The 24,337-nt window shown below is 36.3% G+C and overlaps 1 protein-coding gene across 1 annotated transcript in view; it reads right to left on the bottom strand.

Moving 5' to 3' along the window:
* syndig1l (synapse differentiation inducing 1-like) overlaps window positions 1-22,775 on the bottom strand; it is a 73,812-nt gene extending 51,037 nt beyond the window's left edge. The window contains exon 1 of the mRNA XM_088647994.1: window positions 22,307-22,775. The gene's annotated coding sequence lies outside the window, so the exon portion shown is untranslated. The remainder of the gene's footprint in view (window positions 1-22,306) is intronic.
* Between the last annotated feature and the right edge of the window lie 1,562 nt (window positions 22,776-24,337).

The raw sequence follows: 24,337 nt of genomic DNA, 5'->3' as shown, positions 1-24,337 counted from the left end.
CTGCTCTTCCCAAGAAACGCAGTGGGATTTTTACTGACCATAGAGAGTCAGGACCTCGGCTTTACATCTCATCCGAATGATGAAGCCTTTTCATGGTTTAGTGTCCCCTTCAGTATGCTGTGGCATTAGGACAGTAACCCCCCTACTGGCCCCGTTAACACGTCTTCCAGCATCAACCTTAACTTTCCCATCCAGGTACTGACCAGGCTCACACCTGCTTAGCTTCAGTGGGTTGCCAGTTGTGAGTTGCAGGGTGATATAGCTGCTGGTGATCTGATTGATTGATCCAATAATTGATCCTAGGATTTCATCCAGCAGTTATTTAAAGAAGCTTTTATTTAAAGAAAAAGGCTTCAATATGCAACATGTTTTAGAGTTCTTTATTTAGTAAACAAAATTCATAACATCAGGCACATCGGTGGATTGTACTGTAGCATTGAATGTTTTGTAAATTACAAAGGGAAGTCTAGTTTATTCTTTGGTTCCAGACATGTAGGACATCATTAAATACAAGCAGAATAATGCTGTCAGGAAGAAAATTGAATATAATACTATATCTAAGCTGTCTATTTGAGCAATATGTCAATATTCCTCAATGGAAATATGACAGTATTGAAGGTTAACAAACCTTGCACAAAGGTGAAGTACAGTACGCCTACTGTAGATCTTTTCTCTTAATCAACATTTTAAACCATAGAGGATGCAGAGCAATATTTCTGTTGCTATAACAATAATAATTACCTTTGAAGTCATAAAAGTTACTGTACCCACTGAAAAGTCACAATCTGCCAATTTCATAGATCACATCAGTAAAAGCTGTCCAGGTTATTTTCTGACCATCCTTCTCAGGAATCAAGATAAAAATTGAATAGGATAGTGTGAACCAGAGATAACTGGAATGGAGAAATGGTCATTTTACACCTAGTGCAAGCTTTTAAATCTGAGAAAATTGGTACTGTATGCATCTGGTCTCAAAAGTGAAGACACTTTTAGTGGAATACTTTGCTTTACTCCTCTGGTAAACCTCAGGAAAAATGCTTTGTAGCATGAGTGAATAGTTGAACTGTAAAAGAACTGCTGATAATTTTGCACAGGTTATAGGATCATTATTTCCTTTGTTTTTGCTGTATCAGAAGAAGAATAAGGTACAAACAGTTAAGGCTTTTAGAACTGTATAAAACACAGCATAATCTGTCAATTATATTCATAACCTACCATACTGTAAGATGAATCTTTGTATGCATGTAGAACCTTTAAAAGATGTAATACAACATCCTACCAGTGAAACAAAACAAGTGCACTCTCTTGGGAGCTACTGATTAGTTTTCAGAGGTTTAAATGACCTCAATTCGAGTTAGCGAAGTGCATCTTATACTTTAATCAGTATTTTAATCAGTATCCGGATAGTGTTTTTTCACTGCCGAAACATGTGAACTCTCACAGCATGTTAAAAATAACTTCCAAATGAACAAACAGCTTGGCAACCCCAAAAAGTAGTAGTAATAGTAGTAGTAGCAGTATTTTAAAGTATTATTTACTAATATAATTGTCACGCATAGGCTATCAATGGGAGTGGAAAAAGAACTGGTTACTCTTGCCTGCCTTCACAAACTGGCTCATCCGAATGAAGGGTCCATAGTCTCATCCAGTTAATTTTCACATAAGGTTTTTCTGAAAGTAGTCATGTGCAGAAACTGACACCCGTCCCATTATTTAGCCATGTTCTTATGACACATATGCCTGGCATCATACTGTAATTGTGACTGACTACCTTAGAGAACCCAGTCTGACTATAACACAGAACTCCTGACAAGTTCTGATAAAACAGACACATTGTGCCATGATCCCACCTGGGATTTAGCCCAGATATTATTTACAGAGAAGAGAATCATTCTTCAATAAAATGGCAAATTAAAGGTAGCCAACCTTGTCAGATACATTGTGTCTTCTTGTGTTTCACTGAGCAGACCTCTGGCTAATAAAAAGGACCTGTATAAAACAGTTCATGAATAAAACATGACACAAACTGAACAAGTTAAATAAACTGTCAAGCCATTTTTTCTTTCTGGCCTTTTATTAGTGTGAATCACAATTGTCAAAATACTAAAGGGTTTTGAAAGTAATAATAAAATCTTTGTCAGTGTATTTTTGATTTTTTGCATTTGATGCAGTGCTCATTTGGTGGAGTTAGGGTTAGGGTAAACAAATCAGTTTTCTTGGTCTAAAAACTAAGGTATATTCAGTTAGTAAAGTTCACACTCTTTTCACAGTTTAAACCTTCTGTCAAAAGACATGCAAAGTGAGATTTTAAACCTGATTCTGAAGCCTCTACACCTGTACTGTTGTGCAGTAAGCTAATGCTAATTTGGTCAGTGACCAGATGGCCTGACCAGAGTTACCCTTGGCCAAAATGTGTTGATGTCTGGTCCCCTGCCTGGGTGCCAACTCTAGTGGAATTTCTTGAGCTGCAGCCAAAAGGAATTCTTCCTGGGAGACAAGAGAGGTGAAGACTGAATTAAGTCAGTCATGACCTTCTCTGTGGAACCTGTATCTCAAAGGAGCAGCAACAACAAGATAATGCTTTTAGCTCTGCCTTACCATGCCCACTTCAATGATGGACTCTGCAATCACAGATGGACATTTGAATCAATTGTCCAGCATTAAAAAGTGATCACCTTTGTGCTTCAATTCTTCAAATCTCTACAATGTCTACAATGTCTACAATCTCGTCATTTCTTACCCCATTTAAGGAAGACTTGGTTTCTGTCTTCAAACATTGTCCATTAAAGCCCATATCATTGTTCAATTTCGATCAAACCCAACATGCACATCGTGATTGATTCTTCCCATATTTATTTTCTGATCATCTGTGTTATCTTGTGTCTCACTGTCTCCCTTGAAATACTTGATAGGAAATTACAAAAATTAATTTTCACTGATTTATTATAAAGCCACTTCATGTACTGTATAACATTTCAAAATACTGTACTACATTACACAAAATAAAAAAAATACAAAAATACATTTAATAAAATACATTTAAAATACATTTTAGTTAAAAGACTATGCTTAAAAGTTCATCTTTAGCTGGGTTTAAAAAATATTTATGGAATCAGTTATTAAGACGAAAGACAGAAATCTCTGGTTTGTGACATAAAAATGAACTCCTTTCTGCTGGAAGGAGGACATGAAAAGAAGAATTGTAAGGTTGTAAAGCATAAGGCTGAAAGCAGTAGACAGCAGTATCGGTAATACAAATTGCACCTTTGAAGAGTTAATTGGTCAATTGTGTCAAAAGAACTATTTAGATCAAGTGGAAAAGGAATGGTCAATGAACCAGAATCCACAGATATCGAACTAACTAAAGCTGTTTCCATGCTGTGCTTCGATAAAACATTTTCAGAGGCTGAGATCTTTCACGTAACTCAAGTGGTAAACATGGTAGCAATGTGGGGCAGTGGTTTTGGTTTTGGACTTTTAACTAGAAGATTGTTGGTCCAAATCATACACACGGTACTGCTTTTGTGTCTTTGAGGAAGGTATTTCACTCAAATTGCCCCTGGAAAATACCCCCCTATGCAAAATGGAGCACACATTGTTTTGGATAGCATCAAGTTAGTAGCTATTTCAGTTGTAGTAAATAGGTTTATAATGTTGCATTTGTCATAATACAATGTTACTTATGCATAAACTGGTGTATGAGTAAACAGACCTTGCACACTACAACAAATAGCACTCAAACACAATCATCTCCTGTCTTTAATATAACAATAATAAATGACACAAACCTAAATGTCAGGTATGGCTGAAGGGAAACCATTCTTAAAAGCTCGTTATTTCTTTATATTATTAACTGCCTGCGTGACATTAAATTACATCCACTATTACTGCTGAAGTCACTAAACGTAGCAGTAAAATGACCAAATGGGCTTAATGATCTTCTCTCGTGTGTTGCCTTTTGTGTCTTTATGTAAAGCAGAAAACTCCCTAGAAAAGAATCTCACAAAGTTCAGCATCCTAGTGCTTCCGCAAGTGTCTTCTCATCTTCTTCTACCCCCTCTTTTAAGGAGGATCTGCTGCACATTTCTCTCTTAGGTTGGCTGTCCTAGCCATCACCTAAACCTTTTGTACAGGGGAGCCCAAACAATCCAATTCCTCAGCTCTTTCCAATAATTGAAATGAAGAGAATCTTATTTAAAAAAATAATGATATGTGACTCAAATCCCTCAAAACGTGTATTTCAAAGAAATGCAAATGTATATATTTTTAACCTAATTACAATATCCCTTCTAATTGACATTGTTAAAGCAATTGGAAGAAAAGCAACATTGAAAAGTACGAATGAGATATCACATTAGAATTAGCTTCAGGAAAAAAAAAACACAGTAGAAGTAAATAAACTTTGCACCAGGCTTAAAAACAGCTTGAAAAATGCTCCTCACATCAGACACAGTATAAATAAGATGGTGAAGCTTATTGGTTTCACAGCGGCTAAAGACGTTATTTGTGTCTGACTTCAGCTTTTTGCCACAGTAATTAGTTTGTGAACACTTTCCAGCAATCTGTTCTCTCAAGCCATTTGAGTGGAATAAACTATTGCTGGTATTATGTAGCAAATTGAAATGGTAAGCAGAACCAAATACAGAGAATCAAAGCAAACACACCGTTCAGCTAATACATTAACAAATAAAATAACATCAAAGAACAGATGGTACACTGTTTTCTCTTTGGAAGGATTTAAAGTTTACTGATAAAATTATGGAAGAATTCAGACTAGAATTCACAATATCCCGCCTTTCTCAGAGTGCAATAAAATCACAAATGTAAAACTAATGTAGTGATTACAATATTATGCAAATTGGGTATTTTTTTCACAGAAGGACTAAATAAAAAGATTCCAAAATGTTATGTAAACTGTTATGTAAACTAAAGCAGAATATGTGAAAATAAAGACAAATTAGACAAAGAATCAACTAATGTGCCAGTGTAATAAAAATGCCTCATTTTACTGTCTCTTCCTTAAGGGGAATGTGGTAGACTCTGTGTAGTGAGGCTCATATAAAAATGTAACTGTTGTCTTTAAGAATCCCATGAGAAATAAATCATTTTAAAAGCGTTCCCTTAAACCTAGTTAGTTTTCCACAGTAGTGGTGTGGACAGTTGTGGCTTCAAAGACCAAACCCTTTCAATTATTCAAAAAGACCTTAACAGAACTTGAGGTTCTCAGAAAACAGAAAGAATAACTTTGCATTAGATTCCTGTTAAAGTGAAACAACAAAAGTGTATTTTAAATTAGGCACCAGCACAGCTTCATTAAATATAAAAGCAAAGAAAAAGCTGGTACAACAAAGTAAGATCACAGTAACAGTGACCACAACAGTTTTGGCAAAGCGTCATATATAGTGTATATACTGTAGGTTTAGATTCATATAAGGTTTTGTATTTTAGTAGCAGTACTTGGCTTAAGATACCAATCCCACCAGACACACACCTCTCTATACAATTGCCATAAACATACTGTAGATTCAAAGCTGTTGCATTGATAACTACAACCGTAAGAGCCAACGCTACTGCAGGCTTTCCAAATGGTTTTCTATTCCAAGGTTGGAAACACGCAGGTTTCTTTCAGAGTCGGCCGCGGTAGTATCTGAAGTCTTGATAAAAAGCGATGCATTAAAAGCTGAATATGAGATGAATGATATCCCAGCAGCACCTGCTGCTGGAGGCACGGCACTGTAGAGCCAGTTACAGATTCCTGAGGCAGAGCTGGGGTTGTTGTCTCACCTGGCTGAAGGCATGAGGAGCCACAGGAGGGGTAAATGGAAGTTGTAACTAGGGAAATATGCTGGATAAAAATAAAACCGGTGGGGGCAGGGGAAGAGTGACAAAATCGATAAGACACAGAGAAAGAAGAGCCAAGCTCCCTCCTGGATTGTTACCCTATCATAGATAATATATTGTGAGACTGCCTTCAGTTTTTTTTTGTACAGATTTAGAGCTTCAGATTCTATAAATCACCGCTGACTTTCCTGGACATGAGTATTCCCAGAAGCACGTGGTGCTGGAGTGGATCCGACAAATTTCGCGCTTTTCTACGTGTGACTGAACTCACAAATCATTTTTAATAAATCCCACTGGTTCTCTTCTCCAAGGCTCTGCTGTCTCCTTGGCCACTTTGATAGAAACTAAAAAGATTAGCTTGCTCCTGATGTCCTGTAATGCAGTTTAAGTGTTCTTTATACTGGTAAGTGGTTCACCAGCTTGAGAATCATCAAAAGACAGAAAAACAGGCAACTGCTGGTGTAAATCTACCACTGTTCGTTGGTTAAAGCCTGCTTTGTCTCTGAGAATTCAATTTTGTAATGGCGGTTTCAATCATTGTACACTTTATTAGTGAGCTTGCGAGGTACGCAATGTATCCAGTAAGAGCTGCGGTATTTCTTTCATTCCCCATTTTTCTTCACATAATTATGTGTAACGTCTTATAATTTAGTTCATTTTTATCATTTTGATAAATAAATGACAAATCCCCATGCTTTTCCCTAAATTAAGATTAAATTAAATTTTAGAAATACCGAACCTAACAGATTTTTTAAATAGGTCTCAAATGATTCTAACATAAATCAAAATAAATGCTTTTTACATAAAAAATAAAAATATAGATTTTGTACCCACACTAACTAAAATGACTTGTGTCTTCCAAAATCTGTAAACAAGTATTACTTTACAGAATACCGCTGTGCAAAAGACAGAGATATTTAGTATTGTTCTCTTTTAAGCTTTTTCCCCTTTTATGCAGAAACACAATTCTAGGATTTGTTTTTTGTAATACAAGAACTACTGTTGCCTTTCAGCTTTTTTATATGTACTATATACTGTATGTAGACAGGAACAAATGATAATTAGATTCAGTAAATGTGATGGTTAAGATTACATCACACTTCCTGCTAATGTGTACTTTACCTTAAGACGTTATGCTGAAGTTTCAAGACTCAGATCAGTGGGTATTAATGATTGCTAGATGGCTTCATTTTGTTCTCAATAAAAGCAAGCTGAATTAATAACAGTCAAAACGCTTATAATACTTAACGAAGGCCATGAATAAATTGTTGGTATTCATGACATACATGTAGAGTATTGCAACTTTGTATTCGGTGTGAGCTGATTAAAAGCTTTGCACAGTAGTTTACATTGCAGTGTCATGTAGTGTCATGTACTGTATATAAGGACTGCTACAAACCCTTTCACCTTTGTACATGGTATCTTAAGTGGCTTTGACAGGTTGGATTTCAATTTAAAGGGTTTTATAAGTCTTCTTTATGTAATTTAGTTCCATCTTTAGATTTAAAGTCATTATGGATTCTAAACTTCCAATGTCATAAGCACTGTCATTAATCTTTCACTCACAGAAATAATCTATTATGGAAGACGTTAAGGACGAGTGTAGGGACTTTTTATTTTAAAAGATTAAATTCGTGTGGAGTCATGCTCCAAATACAGTACATGCCATTTTCAAGAGTAATAATCTCTACAAAATAACAGTCAGCTGTTTTCCTTTTTCAGTTTTAGATGGCTTCTGTCTTTCCTGAAACAATTACATTTAAATTCCCAGTTATGAGAACATTTTGGCTAATAATTAGATTACTCATTCAAAAGTTGTTTTATGACTTAAAAACAAATAAATGCAGATTGTTAGGGTTCTTGTAATTCTTTTTATCCCAAATTTTATTTTAAACTTTTTAAAATGTGTTTTGTTGTTATTTGAAGCTTGAAATATAAAGACCTGTTTCAAATACTTAAATACCTTAAATACGTAATTATGTTTAATTTGGAACTATCGATTTAATTTATTTAATCTGATTATCACGTTAAATTTATGTTTGTATGTGGGAATTCCTGCAGAAAACATCTGATATGGAGCATAATGTGAGTGTGCTGTTATACAGTATGTACACTGAGCATCAAAAACAATCAATCACTCTATTAGCACAAGTAAAGGTTAATTCCACACCGAAAACAATTTACAAAGAAAATACAACATTTCAGCTAACAAGCACACATTTCAGGGTAGAATTAACCTTCACTTGTTCCTTTGCAGTTAAAGCACATTGACACAGCTCCCTGCTCGAACCTTAGCGCTCTATCCATGTACGTTTTTAGAAAAAAAAGATTTTCAATATTGATTAAATGGCATCAGTTTGATCAGTTGTGCATTCACGAATGACAATGATACACTCAACTCAACTCTACCTGACTGTTGCTTAAGCATTACATCACTTTATTAGTGATACAGTTGACAAGGCACAGGTGGAGGTGATTTAACATGTTGAATGTTCTAAAGCTGATGCATTAAGCACTGTCGGCACCTGCAGATGGGTTTCACAACAAGATGAAGCCACTGTGCGTGTTTATTGCAGTGAATGTGGTGAAGAAAGTGCATTTTCATCTCCTTTTCTAATGGGCTCTTCATTTCCTGCCATCTTCAGGCACTTCACTGGTTAGCAGAGTACTTTTCTCTTATTGCTCTCAAAAGAACGAGTTCTGCATGCTCTAATAGCAAAAAAACAAATGCTCTATGAAAGGGGAATGATCTTTTTTCACTCATCAGTTCTTCCATTTTGCACCAGCATCTTATTACTGTGTATTAGAGCTCAGCTAATCTCACTGGTGGCATAGATCGCTGTCCACATCACCATAAGAAAAGTAGCATTAAAGACCTACAGTGTACGAACAGAATACTCATTTACAGCCTTTTTAAGAACGAGCATGCCAAACCACAATTATTGTTCAGCATGTGCAGACATTTGTCAAACTGCACTCTCAAACTCTTTTAAAAAATCTCTTTTTTATAGACGGTATTCTATGGGTTGTGGCAGTGAAAATAAATTTATTGTGGCAGTAAAATTATGCCCAGATTTGTAGCTTGTTGTTGATGTTTACATAGATTTTTATAAATTATTTAATATTTAAGAAATTAAATTACTTACAATTAAACAGAATTTTAGCTGGAGGTTTACCACCGATTAATTTTAAAAAAGATTTCTCCTGAAATGCTAAGATTTTAGATGCCATTTTGCCGAAAGAAGCATTTTAATAACACATAGTTAACACATAAATCCGACATGAGTAGTATATTTTTACTGTCATTCTATTAAATGTGTAGTTGACAGCCTGACAAGATTTTTTACTTATGTTGTTAAATTATATTCATGCTTATATATCCACCCCCGTCAATCTTTAGATTCAAACATGGATTTGTATATTATTCTCTTTTTATACCTAATATTTCAATATTACCATATTTAGAAGAAATACATATAGTCAATAGATCTGAAAGGAGCAATGTAAAATATCCAGTTTTGCAAACTGTTATTCTATGTTATTCACCTAAGTTATAGTCAGGTTATTTTCTCTATTGATGTACTGTAGGAAGCCTCAAATGGTGATTTTATTCTTTAAAAAAAGAGACTGCATTGCAGGGATCTGATTTGATCAAAATCAACACTTGTTTACTGTGTTCCACGAGACATTCTTTGCCAATCTTTTCCTGTTTTAGATTGTTCTTTAGTTTAAATTTAATTCTCTGTAGAGCAGGCGATTCGTTGTAATGGAACTGACTTGAAATTCCCCCTGTATATTAAAAGCAACAAAAAGCTGTGAAACATGACTGAGAAATAATTCAGAAGGACTTTTAATCTAAGACTTGGCATGCTTCAGTAATGAAATACCTGACAGCATGAAAGGTGATATTAATCAGACTGCCCTTTTGAAACCTTTTTGAAGGAATTGAAGCTGAAGTAGACATCAGCTGTAATTTTTTACAGGAACTTGAATTGTTCACAACACTTCCTGGTAGCACAGGGATCCTAAACATCATTTTAGTTCAATAAACTTAAAACCAACTTTGTGCTTTTCTGGAAGGCGGACTGAGACAAACACACGTTTCATGCAAAAACAATTATTTTCTTATTTTGAAACTGAAAACATGTTTGCAGGGGAAGCAGCTCACTCTACTTCTTATCCACATCCGATAAAATTGTGATCTACTTGAATGGCCCAATGGCACATTGAGCTGCCACTACTTGCCTTACCAGTCAACCAGCTGGCCATCTCCAGTTTTGTCTTTTGTCCCTTTTTACCTTTGCAATTTAGGAGATTAAGTGATGGTGTGTAGAATATATGGTCAAACCTGGAGTTCATCTTAGGCATGTCTATGATCTGTATCGCCCAAGTGGATACTAAACCCAATATACTAAGACTGTTCCCCTGTCACACAGAGTTTCAATGCTCCTGGGGAGTAATGTTGCAATGAATGTATGATTTTTCACTGTGAGCTCTAAAGCTGCGGCATGCCAGACTACACCTTTACTATATAACACATTTTCTGGACAAGCTAGCTTTTGATACAAACTGAATTTATCTAAGGTAGTGGTTCATTGAATTCTGAATATAATGTAAAATGTTATTTTGTTTGATTGGTGACACACCTCAGTATTGTCATGCAGATCATTTCAGTTGATTGTGTTGAGAAAACATACATGTTTGAGTGCACATACTGCATATGTAAAAAAACAAAAGAACTTGTACTAGTGTGAATAATAAATATTCTGACTTGCCGAAATTTCACAACTTTGAAAACCTCAGAACCTTTCTTTTAGTGTGCTACAGACGTGACCGAGTGTTTGGAGACGCAGACAAAATTTCACGCTTTAGAATATATTATTTTTTCCCCATGAAAACGTATCCTTATCCTCAATGTATTGTCTCACTCTCTTGAATGAACAAAAATGTAAACAAAGAAAGACATTAGACTGTTAAAAGTTGTTTCAATTGTCTTATATAACCGTCTGGCTACCCTTTATGGAGAGCTTGTACTTTGGCAAAGAAATTGCTCAGGAGTATTGCTCTCCAGACGAGAGGTGAAGAGAGATTTGTAGCAAGTCAAGCAATTGGAACTGTGTTCAGAGAATAGTTTTACAAAGCATCTATTTCTCCAGTTTTCAACAGAGACATCAGTTCTCCTTTTAGCAGGGGTTGGGAGAGTGAGGTACAACTTTGCATTGCCATTTCTGTTCTGCAGACAGCCCTTTTTAACATTCTGTTAAGCTGAGTAACCTTTAACTTTCTGAAGCAAACATCCAGCCCTTATTATAATTAGAAAGAGTCGAGTTTAACCAATGCGATTAAGATACCCTTGAAGTGCTGCAATATTGTTGAAAGTCATTGATCAGACTTCTCTTACATTTATGAAGACTTAGGACTAGACAGCTGTCGATTTCTAGCTGTACTGAACACATTTGTAGGAAAAGCACTTTTGCCTGTTTAAGTTTGGGGTTTTATACAGTATATAAGTATGTAAGAAATTTCATGTTCTGAAATACTGTTTTCATAAACCTTCTGTGAGTTCATGGAAGACAATAATTTGCAATCTTGAGGGATAGCCGGTGAAATGAAAAATGAAATGTTTATTAGGGGAAGCCATGAAGCTTATGGGATGACAATACAGCTTCTAAAATGCATTTCAGATTTTGGCTTTAGCAAATACAAAGTCTCAGTTGCTGGAATTTGTAAAAAAGCTAAATATAAAGCAATTTGCTAACTCAATGTTTCATTGTTTATTTTTATCTGTAAGTCATTGACAAGTTAAGCAAGTAATACATTCATTTAAATAATCAACAGTGTTTGAGGGCTAAAGGAACTCATCTGATCCCCAGTGGTGTCCAAATAATTTAATATAATAAATAATTTGTATAATTGATGTAAATGATATTGCAAGTTCTTATAAATTCACAATTTAATGGTGACCTTTAAAACCTACTGGACTGGCACTTCTGAACCAGGGTTGAAAATATGCATTAGAAAATATACAGTAGTTGACTTGTTCATTCTTTAGATCAGTAATATCCATCCTATATATTTGCCGTGGCATGCCAGATTTTATTTGATTATACTTCAACCAGGCCTTAAATCTAAATGTTCAAACACTGGGCACAAACATTATTATATTATTTGCGGTGATTTTCATTTTAAAAAATCCTCCCAATCACGAAATAGATAAATAAAAAAGTTTGGCATCAGTGCGTGAAAATACTTAAGATACATTCATGATGAACATGAACTGCAACAATCAAGTGCAAGTCCAAACTGAGCAGGTGAACAGATGTGGGAATAAAAGAGTTCAAAAGAAGCATGCTGGTTTTTCAGTCACTTCTATGAAGCAAACAGAAATTTATTCATTTCTCTGGAACCATACAACTTAATTTTTCTGTTTTTTCATAACATTTCCCAAGCCTTATTACCATGTTTGGACATCTCCCTTTCATATCACAAAAACTGTAGGTACAGTATAGTTTTAGTGAGACCAAAGGTGGTTAGGTACAGTAGCCCAGTTTACTCCAGACTACTGGACTACTAACTACTTCTGGTGTCACCGTTTTTCTCATAGTTTTCTCACACAGACATGTCCCTGTCAAGCTAGATCTGTGACATCATCAAACAGGGACACCAAGATTGGATAGAGTGCTGGATAAGGCACTGGGAGCGTTCTGAATGTGAGAAGCAGTAACATCACGAAGTATATTTGCTTCCTGCCATAAATTAAATCCTGGCCAATGACTTGGAGAGAACAGCCATACTGACTGGACAAATGGAAACTGGCCCATGGGAAGTATGTGTGACATCCCTGCTTTAGACAAATATCACAGTAAAAAAATGAATGAAATATACCAAATACATTCTTACAGATTTAAACAATTAAATTGTGATTAGAAGTCAATCATTTGTCTATTGTCCTTATGTCTTGCAGTGGGTGACTCAGAAGACACATCACCACAGACAAGTCAAGCAGCATTCAGATTGTGCATTTAAATGTTTATTTTAAGTAAGAGATTTGGAAGTATTTTCATAAATGTTGGTTTATTTGTAGCTGTCAGTTTGAGTTCTTGTTTTGTTTGAGTGATAAGAAAAAAAGCTGCATTTTGGCAGCTCTAAATAAATACCATCCAGTGACACAGCCATGTCAACGCCTTGTCAATGGGGATTTACATCCATCATTGTTGAGACAACTTACCAATGAGAAGCTTTCCCAAGCTCTCACTTACTAGTACTAGTAGTCAGTGGGATGTGAAATGAGCAGCAAGTGGAAATTACCGAGTTATTACACACCCACTCACACTGACGCACACAAAAAACACTTAAAGAGCAACTTAACTTTGACCATGAAAATAATTAACTGCAACAAGAGAAAATTATTATTGTGAATTACAAACGTGCTAATAAAACCTGGATTATTAAGATATGGTGGTGTGGTATAAAGCTGTTGACTTTCCAAAAGGTTATCTGAAGAGATAAGAGATAATTACCAGTACGTTATTAACTGATTTCTGTTAATATTGAATTCTTTATTTAAAAAAAAAACAACTCACAAATTAAACTGCATGGCTTTAATAAACCCTGCCAGCTACAGCTGGACAGCTCACACTAAAAAGGAATAGAATAGAAGCTCTGCAGTGACAGGCTTGATGCCAACATCAGTGACGAGTTCTGTTCTCTGCAGCTGTGTGGCGAAACTGTGCTCAGGGTCTAGAAAAAAATGTGTTTACCATTACTGTGATGATAACTGGTTACCGACAGGTCAAAGGAGAATAGATTGCACTTCTGAATATTTAATGTTATCCCCGTGCAAGGAAAAAGTATTGGGTTTAACCTGTTCACCCCTTCTTTGAGAAAATCCATATTAGGAAAGAAGGTTATCACTGCATTAGAAGAAAAGAATGATTATTTCTCAAGATAATTATTACACTAATTATTTTGTCTGATAGGCCCAGTGTCTCCAATGAATGAAGAGCCTTGCTTTTCTTTTTGTCCAGACTGACACTGTTGGTTGTGTTGTTTTGCTTTAGCTAGAAAATCTGCAAAGAAAAATCAGGTCATCACTACTTAGAATGAATGACACAGAAATCTATTTTGGGAATATTTAAAAGATACAGCAGACTAATTCTCTTTCAGAGACAGTCCCTTCATGATGCATACAGGTCCAACTCCAACTGTTACACAGAAAACAGTTCCTCTTGGGGCTGAATCTCCTCTAGACGTGAAAGCAGTGATGAATATTCGTTGTAATATTCATTGCATGGCATTATAGGTGACATCTGCTATGAATTACAATAACTCTGAAAGCTGACCATCCCTTCCATGAACACTTATGCTGAGGAGATTATTCATACTTCTGATATAAGAGATTTAATATTAAAAAAATAGTAAATGAAGCTTGCTTATGGTATTTCACAACACCCACCTTGCAAAAATTAAAACCTCCAATGCCTCTTAATAAACAGTAGTACAGTAAATGTGGGATTTTTACTGTAAAAATGTATTTTTAAAATGCATGTATACTCTTTACTTGCCAATTCACTTAGTGCTGACAGTTCAGCAAATACTAAGTAACAAGACAGTACTGGGAGTCTAATTTTAGAATTTTAATATATATATATACAGTATTAACAAAGGTGATTCAAAGTCCTGTTTGTTTTGTCTTCCCACTCTGATATACATGTCAATTGTGATAATTCTTTGGTACAGTGTATAAAGCAGCAAAGAAGCAAGTGGAGAGAAAGCACAGAGTAACTACTGTGCTTTCCAGTAAATTACAAGGTATTTGATGTATGTTCCAGTTTCTATAGTAATTTAAGTAAATTACAATTTATGAGAGATAGCACAGTATATCCTGTAGGTGAATGCTGTAATTTGCTTATTTTTGTATTGATTGCACACAAATGATTTATTTTCAACATTAGAGAAAAAGTTCTTAAATTATTTTCAGACCTACTGTATTTCCTTGCAATTACTAATACTCCAATACAGTTGTTTTCATGCACAGCTGTCCTTTCAATCTTATTAATTTTCCAGTAGTCAGCTATAGAAAAAGAACAGCTGATTTAAGGGTCCAGTCTAAAATGAGATTCCTTCCAGGTGTCTGAGCATGAGCCCACACAAATCTTTATTATTGTTTGTGAGCATTGCTGTTGATGTGTTTCTGTGGTTCCTCTGCTGGTGCTTTTCCTCAGGCTGGTATTTGCCATGATAACTAACTATCCCATTAAAAGTAGCTCCTGGAAGGTATTCTCAAATTGCCAGGAAGTGTCCTGGCTTAGGCAAAAATTCACTGAAAAATAAGGAAAAATCTAAAAAAGAGTAAGAGCAACAAGGTATATTATGTTAAAGATAATTATGACAACTAAAGGCATATCTTTTTTTTAATTATTTTGGGGATTTGCATAAATAATTAATTAGCTTCACTGCTCACTGACAACCAATGAATTTGTTTTTACAGAGTAATGAACATGACAAAAGAGACCAGCAGATTTCAAGAAATGATCCCATCGAAACTGATAATGATACAAAAAATGAACCGCACCCAGGAAATGTCAATCGCATGTTCCAGTCCTTTTAAACTGTGCTATTAATTTTTTTTTTTTAATGTATGCAAAAATAAAACAGTACCTTGATCTGTCTGGGAGGAGCAACAAATCAAAAAACTAAGACAGCCTTTAAAAATAGACCAAAAACAAATGAGGAGCACAATATGCTTTTTGAAAATGGTTGAAGGTTCCCTAGGCTCTGTCATAAAGGTTTACATCTCTATTTTGAAATGCAAAATAAAGTCCCTATTAATTCAGGCACAAAATCTGGAGGCAGAAAGAGGGCAGCACCTGTGATTTTATGCAGAGGAGGCTTCCAGAACTAGGCTCTGAGTCTGCTGGTAAAACAGCCCCCCTCTATTCCCTTGGGGTGTGCAGGGCTGGTAGGAAAAAATAGTGTTTGGAAATAAGTCCAAAGGGAGATGACCCCAATAAACTGAACCTGCTTCACCACTACTGTGAACGAAATAGTCTATAACAGAAAGGATTTTAAAAAAGCAGAAGAAAAAAAGAAAAAAAAACTCTCATATTTACTCACCCAGAAAGATTCAGCATCTACACAAAGCAATTTCACTCAATTGATCACTAAGTGCAATAAAATATTTCAAGATGTGGTCTTAGTCCTGTAAGGTCTAAATGGCTGATGAGCTATTTGATAACTGTGTTACAGTTTGTGTATATAGTTGAGGGTAAGTCAAAATATCTGAATGTGCTTTGTGGTGTTCCACAGAGAACTGTATTGGGCCCTAGACCATTCATTTTGCATCTGAATGACATTTATAATGTATTAAAGTTACGGCAATTTAATTGCTTGCTGATTTATTGTTCAAGAAGCGATCTTTAACAACTTTGCAAAAGAGTAATTAATTAGTTTGCCATTAATCATTTATCACTTAATATGAGAGAAGGTACCAATATTATCTTTAGTAAGTATAAAATTGATTCCCAAATTAGTATAATAATGAATACTCTTAATGTAGAAAGAGCATGTGAAACTAAATTCCTGGGAGCTTTAATAAATCACAAAAACTGTCAGAAGGAGCCTATGAAAAATGTGCAATCATAATTATCAATTATCATAGATTATTACAGCTAAGAACTAAATAAAGTTTAGTCTAGCACTCATTACAGTATATGTTATTTACATATTCTAACATTTCTGACAATCTAATTCAGAGGTATAAACACTACCATTAAAGAAAGAGGTCCAAGTGTAGTTCAGGACCCTGTGCAGACGGTATAATCTGGAAGTAAGTGGAGTAGGACAACGGGGAGGAGACAAGGATCAGGGCAGGTTGACAAACAGGGGGGGCGTGACGATGGTGATCTGGTGCTCGGGGGGCGTGACCAAGGTGAACTAGTCCAAGGAGTCCAGGGGGGAAATCCAAAACCGGGTGATCCAATCGAGACAAAACAAGACGCGGCTAAAAGCTGCAAAGGGATCTGGTACAGGGACAGGGAATAAAAACAGGATGACGGAGCCAGGCGCTCCAAGCTCCGGACTCAGATGGTCAGGACCCCGTGATGAAGCCTATGCCGTTGGGTCACTCCTGGACCCGCTGGTAGGCGGGCTTCCAGGCGTCCATCACCCACTGCTGAGCCCAGAATAGCGAGAGTGCCTGTCTTAAATAAGGAGGGACAGGTGCACATCATTAAGAAATACGATAGAGCCGGTGCGCTCTTAAGAGGAGGGATTACGATCATGACACTACTTGCTACTTTGTGTGTATTTCACTATGTGAAGAGAACATTTGGAATGATATGGAACTCTGTGTGACAAAGGGGTACACATTTGTTTACAAATTCTCCAATAAACGGTATTTTTACTTCTCACAAAGCTATGGAATGAAGTGAAATATAGTTATATTAGTCTGCAAGCTTCCAGGTATGTGTTTATACTACATTCTCCTTCTCATTCATATATTTTGTTTGCTTTGGAGAGTCTGTACTGTTTAATCTGGGATAGTGTTCTTTATATATGAGATAATCTACCTTATAGATGTACTGTAGCTAATCAAGTCATCTAGAATTCTGGAACAATCTAGCTGGTTGCTTTCAAAGATTCTGTGAAGTTTTAATGGTAGACTGAGTCACACTTCAGGCTGGGAAGAGATTTTTTGTGCTGTTCTTTCTCTGACATCAGTCTCACACTCTGCAGTCCTTAGTCACTTTACTTCTCAAGACTCCCCAGAGTCCTGGGAATGCTGGGAGGTAGAGCTTTAAGTTGCTTAACTGCTTGTCTGTGGAACTTCTCATCTGAGAAAAAAACACTAGATTTCTTTCTCTTCTTTGCGTTTTTCATTGTGTTACACCCCTTGCAGTCTGCAACACCTTCAACTCTTTTATACTAAAAAAAAAACACTCTTTGCTTGTTTGGATGTAGTGCAGCACAGATGCCCCAAAGAGTAACAACTATAATTTTATAGAGACAGATAAGGCATGCTCTTCATAACTAAATACAGTGTTCTTCAGTTGTTAATACATTTGAATCCTTATGCTACTGATGTCATTATTTTACTGTACATATGCTCATAAAAACTGGGAGGATTATTGTGTTTGGACCCTATGTGTTGGGTAAGGATTTCTAAGGGGACAAACCTGAAAAAGACATCAGGATGCAGGACGAGCCTTTCCCTGTGGACAGTATTTATCTAGGAAATGTAATTAGCCAAATTCAAGTGCCACTAGGTCTGGATGGCTTTGAGTTACTCCACGTTCCCTCTTCTTTTCCACACAACATCAATCCCTGTTAGGTCTCTGGGTGCCATTGAGCTTGCTTTGTGTGATCCTTGTGGATGGAATCACGCTAACTGTTCCAAGCTCTGCATATCCTCTTCGAACCCATGCTGAACCTTCCATTTTGGAGAGAGGGGATAAAAAACATAATAATTACAAGGATCCTTACAAGGATCAAACATTAGTGACTAAAACGAATCACAAATCTTTCTTTTCTTTCTAAGCTAAGCTGAGAATAACAGGAATGTGTTCCAAGGTTTTCTCGCCTGTTTAGTCAGGCTTCACGGATCTTATCATTCATCAACAATGAGCAGAGAGCACACTTGAGAGATTTGTGCATTAATGACTAATACTCCGGTAGTACAGAACATAAGCACTTTCATATCATCAGCGTTGTTCCTGTAAAAGTGTCTGGCATTACATCTTTCTTTCAGTTATTCCACGACACATCAGTGAGATGTAATAGATCTTGGCAATGCTGCTGTGATGGGAGTCTCCTCCAGTGGAACGTGTCTCAGGTTGTGGTAGTGTAGATGACAGCATGGCCATGTGGGAGACATAACAGCTTTATCGTTTTAGAATATGTAGACACACTGTTGGATGGGTAAGCAGTATATGATGATATTAGGCTTGCAAAATCATCCATGTGGTACATGCATCCATAGATGACCTGCCCCATCATACTTCTGAATTTACTCTGGAGGTACACTTAGAATTCTCCTTTAAGAATCAAGTTCCTGGTTGTTGTTTTTTTTTCAGTTAGCCGGTCTGTTCATATGGAGATCACCCACCATTCTGATCCAAGAGCTAATGGACTGAGAAATCACCATTTGCATCCTCTGGTTACTCTTTCAGAACGGTTTACTTTGTGCAAGATCAGGACACCCACCTAAGCCCATTCTCTCTACTTAAACTACAGACAGCAAAGGTGCAGCAAAGAGAGCCTGCCTGATGCCTTCTTCTATTTTTTTTACAAGCTAGAAACATCTCCTTGGGTTTGGTTTAATTTGCCAGAATTTCAAAAGAACCACATGTATGCGCAGAAATGAAGCACATTTTAAAACATTCGATATTTCTGATATAAATGTTTCATGGTCTAAAGGAGTTTTTAGAAATATATGGACACATGCTGGCAGGGAAAAAGAGAATAAAGAATAATCACTTATCACATTTACCGCAGCAACTTGTAAAGAAATGTTTTGGCTGCTGAATGACTGCACTCTTTAAGATATAACTAACAAAAGAAATGATGAGCAATAACCCACACACTTTTTGAAAAAGGTGTTGCAAATTGCTTTTCAATTAAGGATTTGCAATATGCTATAATCAATGAGTTACCATTACATGGTTAAATCCTAATGTTGTAGGCTCTCACCCAGTCTACTAACTAGAGCATTATACAGTATACACATACCATATCAGTACCCTCAAAGAAAAATATTTATTCATTTATGTTTTTACTCTTCATTTAAGTCTCAGGATAAAAATTTAAAACCCATTCTAATCAGGCAGTTATTGTTTTTTTAGATTTCTCAGACAACTGTACTAAGAGTACGAATAGCCATTATTGTCTGTTTTTGTTTTTGACAGTTTTTTTAAAATGTACTCTTGTGAATGACTGTACTTTTATTCATACTTTTATGGGTGCAGCAGTGTTAAACGTGACCTTTTTTTAAAATAAAACACAGTCACTGTTGATAGAAATAGGTGCTGCAGTTTCATATTGTTGACTGCAATATGACTCAAACTAGATTGATTGACCTGCAACAAATATATAATTACAATTGTTGGAAAAACAGTTCGTTTTTAAAAAAAACCCAATCACAATGATGAGAAAACTAGCATAGAAGCTTTTTCCATTTCATTATTGCCAATGAAAAAGGAACCCGATGAACTGTGAATTCACTAAGAGCATGTTCACTGTGCTATGCTCTTTATTGGATATTGACCACTGTGAGGAAGATATGTGGTCTCTCTTGTTTTTAATACCAGTACAAGAAGATAAGACATTAAACCTGTTTAACAAATAGAATTTGTCTCCTTAGATAACTTGTGCTTTCAAGGACTCCTCTAGCTTCAGTCTTTTATTACCATTCAGAATAAAAAGCTGAAAGATGAAATAACCCATCTGCAAGCTGCCAAGATTGAACAGGATGTCATCACACTCCTTGAAACTCTAACAGTTCATTGGTCAGGAAGGATTACAGTGACCCACTATTTATCATTTTACTTTTATTTGTTACAGAGAGCAATTGGAACTATATTTACTGTAGTTTAGGACAAAGGACTTTTACCTAGAAGTAATCTTTTTATTTACTCTGCCTCTTTCAACAGGTGCTGCTCGTTGCATTGTTTTTCCACCACAGATGTGACTAACAGAGTTCAGTGTATTGTGTACTTAATAATACTGAGATGCCTAACCTTACACCATCATCTTAAACCCTTTCTTTCACAAAACCTCTTTCTGGAGCAATTCAGGTCCTCCCAACTGTAATATTTACTTGGTGAGGCTGTGTAAGTACAGGACAAATGAGACAGACTTTACACTACCCGCTAATTATAATAAAGACGTGTAATGAGTACAATTATACCATTCTGTGCCTTTAATTAATTATGAACTGTTAATGTGATGAGCAAATCTTCAAAGCAAAAACTGAAATATTAACAGACAGGCATCACTGCTGCTGCACAGAGCTGTCGGGTGTTTATAAATGACCAGAACATTTTAGTGTCAAGTAGAAGGTCTGGATACAAAAACCCAGACGGACCTTTCTTTTTTCTTTTTTACAGGCAGGATATTCATTCACTCTCTCTTGACACAACGTCACTGATACTTTGTGGCTACTGCTCTCAAGTTGCCCCACGATCCCAGAAGAGCAGTTGTAGACTGGGATTAAACTGGACTTGTACTTTAAACCAGTGGATCAAGGTTTCATGCTGGATGCAGGAAGTATTTTTTCCCTTCCCTTACCCTTACCTCGCCTGTTCTCTACATGCTGTTAAACCAGCCTCTGCTTCCTAAGAGGCTATGTTTAGGGTGAGAAAGCTAAATTTAAGAGAGTCAAGTTTAAAGTTAAATGCAACTACCTGGCATGTCTAAAGGGGTAGTACCAACTATTTGCCAATTTAACCCCTGGTCTTAAATACCATCCCAAAATTATTCCCCTAAGGGTAAAATAAGGGAATCCTTAATATCTGTTCTGAATACTCTATCTCATACAAAAGTTGCCCTACCCAAGCATAAGTGATGGAGGCCATCTGATATTGAAGTCCAAGAGATGAGGTTCATTGTCTGCTAAACTTTTAAACACCTTCCGAGCAAAAAGTTAGTTACTTTTGGTCGAGTTAAATTTTCTAATAGTAAGTGTCTATCTGCATGTAGTGGAAGCTGAGTACTATCAAAATCTGGACCAACTCAGGGATGTGGTCTGGAGCACATACACGGCGCGTATCTCTGCCAGAGAGAGCAGACATTGTGAAGGATGGTAGGAGTGCCCCTAAGTTCATGCAATACAGTATTTCTTTCATTTAGTTTCAAAAGTAAGTCATGTCCCTTCTGCTACACAAACACACTTAACATACAGTACAGACAGTACTTTAGCTACTGTATGTCATTACAGCATTGATTAGAAAAAGCGCTGTATTTACTTAACTTTCTGTATTATTTTAATCGATTTTTAGGGCTTTGCTACACAGTGACCTCTGTCTGAAACTACCCCCGGTTAATGCTGCAGGTGGGTGTTTGGCTTGCAAAACTATAGCTGCTACTTTTTGATAGCTGTTATTGAGAGCAATGATGGAGGCAGCAAAAACAAGGAAGTCGTTCAGCAGCAGAGTATGTCTGGAGGGCTACATCTCTTATAAGAACAACTAACCTGCAAAGTTATTTCTCAAGTTTTACTTAAGTTCTGTGTAACTCAGGTCAGTCATATTGAAAAATCCATCTTCCACCCTCACAAAGAACGACACACTGAAAAACCATATTGACAGTGATAAAAAAATACTTGAAACATCTTTCAGCTGTGCATATCCAAACTCTCGGGCAACTTATTTCCCAGTATCTTTTAAAAAGTGTTTCTTGCTTTTTCTAGTCTAAAGTATTACTAATATATATTCTCCTTCGTATAGGAAAAAGGAAATGTTGTCCTTACCTGGAAATTTTCAATATTTTCTTGTTCTCTTATCCCAGTCTTCTTGACTCAGGTTCACACTGGACTGTTGATACCCTGGGCTTGATTCGTGCCTCTTTAACCTGTTTCTGTGTATTCTGAGCTCCTCACACTGCAGAGTACAGGAAAGAAACCCTGTGCTGCTCCAACATTTCCTCTAGCTTGTTTCTTCAAGAATATTGATCTTCATGTACAGTATGTAATATTTATTTACATTTTTTTACCACATTCATACGTACCAGTTTAATAGACCTCATTGATTCAGCATTTAAGTCTTGTGTTCCGTACCCCACCAAACACACAGGCTCAAACTGGATAATAACTGTGGCTTTCCTGCGATATCACTTTTCTAATGCAAAGGTTCCCAGGCACTGGCAGCTCAGCTGCGAGTCAGCACATATCAGCATTTTTAAGGTAAATTGGGCTGAGAAGCGTAGCGAGCTCGTTTGAGAGAGAACATAGCCAGGTGAGATTACATCACCTTAACCAGAACCACAGTGCGTCGCAAGAAGGCAAGGAGGATATAAACAGCAACGAATAACAGTGTCTCCTACAGAGGCAAATTTAACCTGATGTGTTCAGTAAATTACTTCTTTGGTTATTTTTTTTAAATTGTCAATTAAATTCTTATCAGGAGTGTGGGCTTCTTAACACTCTGATGCATGGGATTCTATTGAAAAGGTTTCTAAGCAACAAAAATGTGCCTTTGTGGATTTTATTCCTTAAGGATAGCAGAGCAAATCCATTTTTCTCTTTATCCCCTGAGTGTCTTCATGGATCTTATTTGAGCATTAGGGGTAGGTCTATATTTAGGAAGCTAATCCAAGTTTATGGGGGAGACATACAGCAGCCTCCCACTGTACTGTATGTGTCCTCTTGTGGAAAATCATGGTAAAATTTGGGAATAAAGAAAAAAACTTTAAAACTTGAAACTGCAAAAAGAAGTCAAATTGCCTGTACTGAATAAACTCTAACTTCCTTTACATGATTAATGTATTTATTTTGCCTATTTTGAATCACCTTTCAAAATTTACTTAAACATCATGCTTTTGCTGATCATTACAGCTTAGCTTGCTTTTTAAATATGTCATAAACCACTAGGCTACACAATTGCAGTATAACTAGTTTATAACAGTGATCTATTTTTCAGAAAACAAGCGAAATAGTGTTTGTGAATCGTCTATAGGTATCATTTGATTTATGCATTGTCGAAGAAGACTCTTCACTCAGGTTAGCTGTGGTCAAGCAGAGTCCTTTATTCATGCGCATGGGGAGGATAGAATCATGCAGATCTGAGAGCAGTCTCCCATACAGATCTGTGAGTAACCTCTCCAACGAGATGGTAAACGCAATGAGTTTTATACAGCAAATTCACACAGGAAAGCTCATTCTAAATTTCCATATTAGCAGTTGTTTTTCTCTCTACAAACATTTCTTTATAATTGACCACTTTATTCTTAAGATGCAATTTTACCTTGTATATAAATACTGTTGCTAGGTAAAAGGCGTTTTTCAAAGCCAACTAGTTACTATCTTATACACTTAAAAAAAATAAAATTAATTAAAACTCTTCCTCAGCATAAATCATTAATGCACATCACTAATTCTGGCCATTTCCAGCATTGACAAAAGAGGGAAAGTACGGCTTTCATTGTTCTCTTTGTATTTTTTTGTCTAAGATCTGGATGTCATTGTTGCCACAATACTGTCACTGACGCTTGTCGCTGAATTGTAACGTGCTTTAGTGTAAAATGGGTAGGGGTGTAGAACATCAAAGAGGATTCCAGTAATGTTCTGATCTTTATCGCAGCATCATCCTGCAGATGAGGGCTGTCAGCTGCACCCTGCATCCCTCCATAACAATAGTCATCATGTCAAACTAATAGGCGGGATTTGGTATCACTTACTAATCTAGCAGAAAATCAATGCTCCAACATGCGTTAAATTGACTCTTCGAAAGGCTTAAAATCCCATATATCCCAGGATCAGATAGATGTACTTCTTAGCTGCTCA

Source organism: Lepisosteus platostomus, chromosome 10 (genome assembly GCF_059453375.1).
Source record: "Lepisosteus platostomus isolate fLepPlt1 chromosome 10, fLepPlt1.hap1, whole genome shotgun sequence".
Lineage (NCBI taxonomy): Eukaryota > Metazoa > Chordata > Actinopteri > Semionotiformes > Lepisosteidae > Lepisosteus > Lepisosteus platostomus.
The sequence above is the reverse complement of the archived record's forward strand: the minus strand, read 5'-3'. Positions and strand labels throughout refer to the sequence as shown.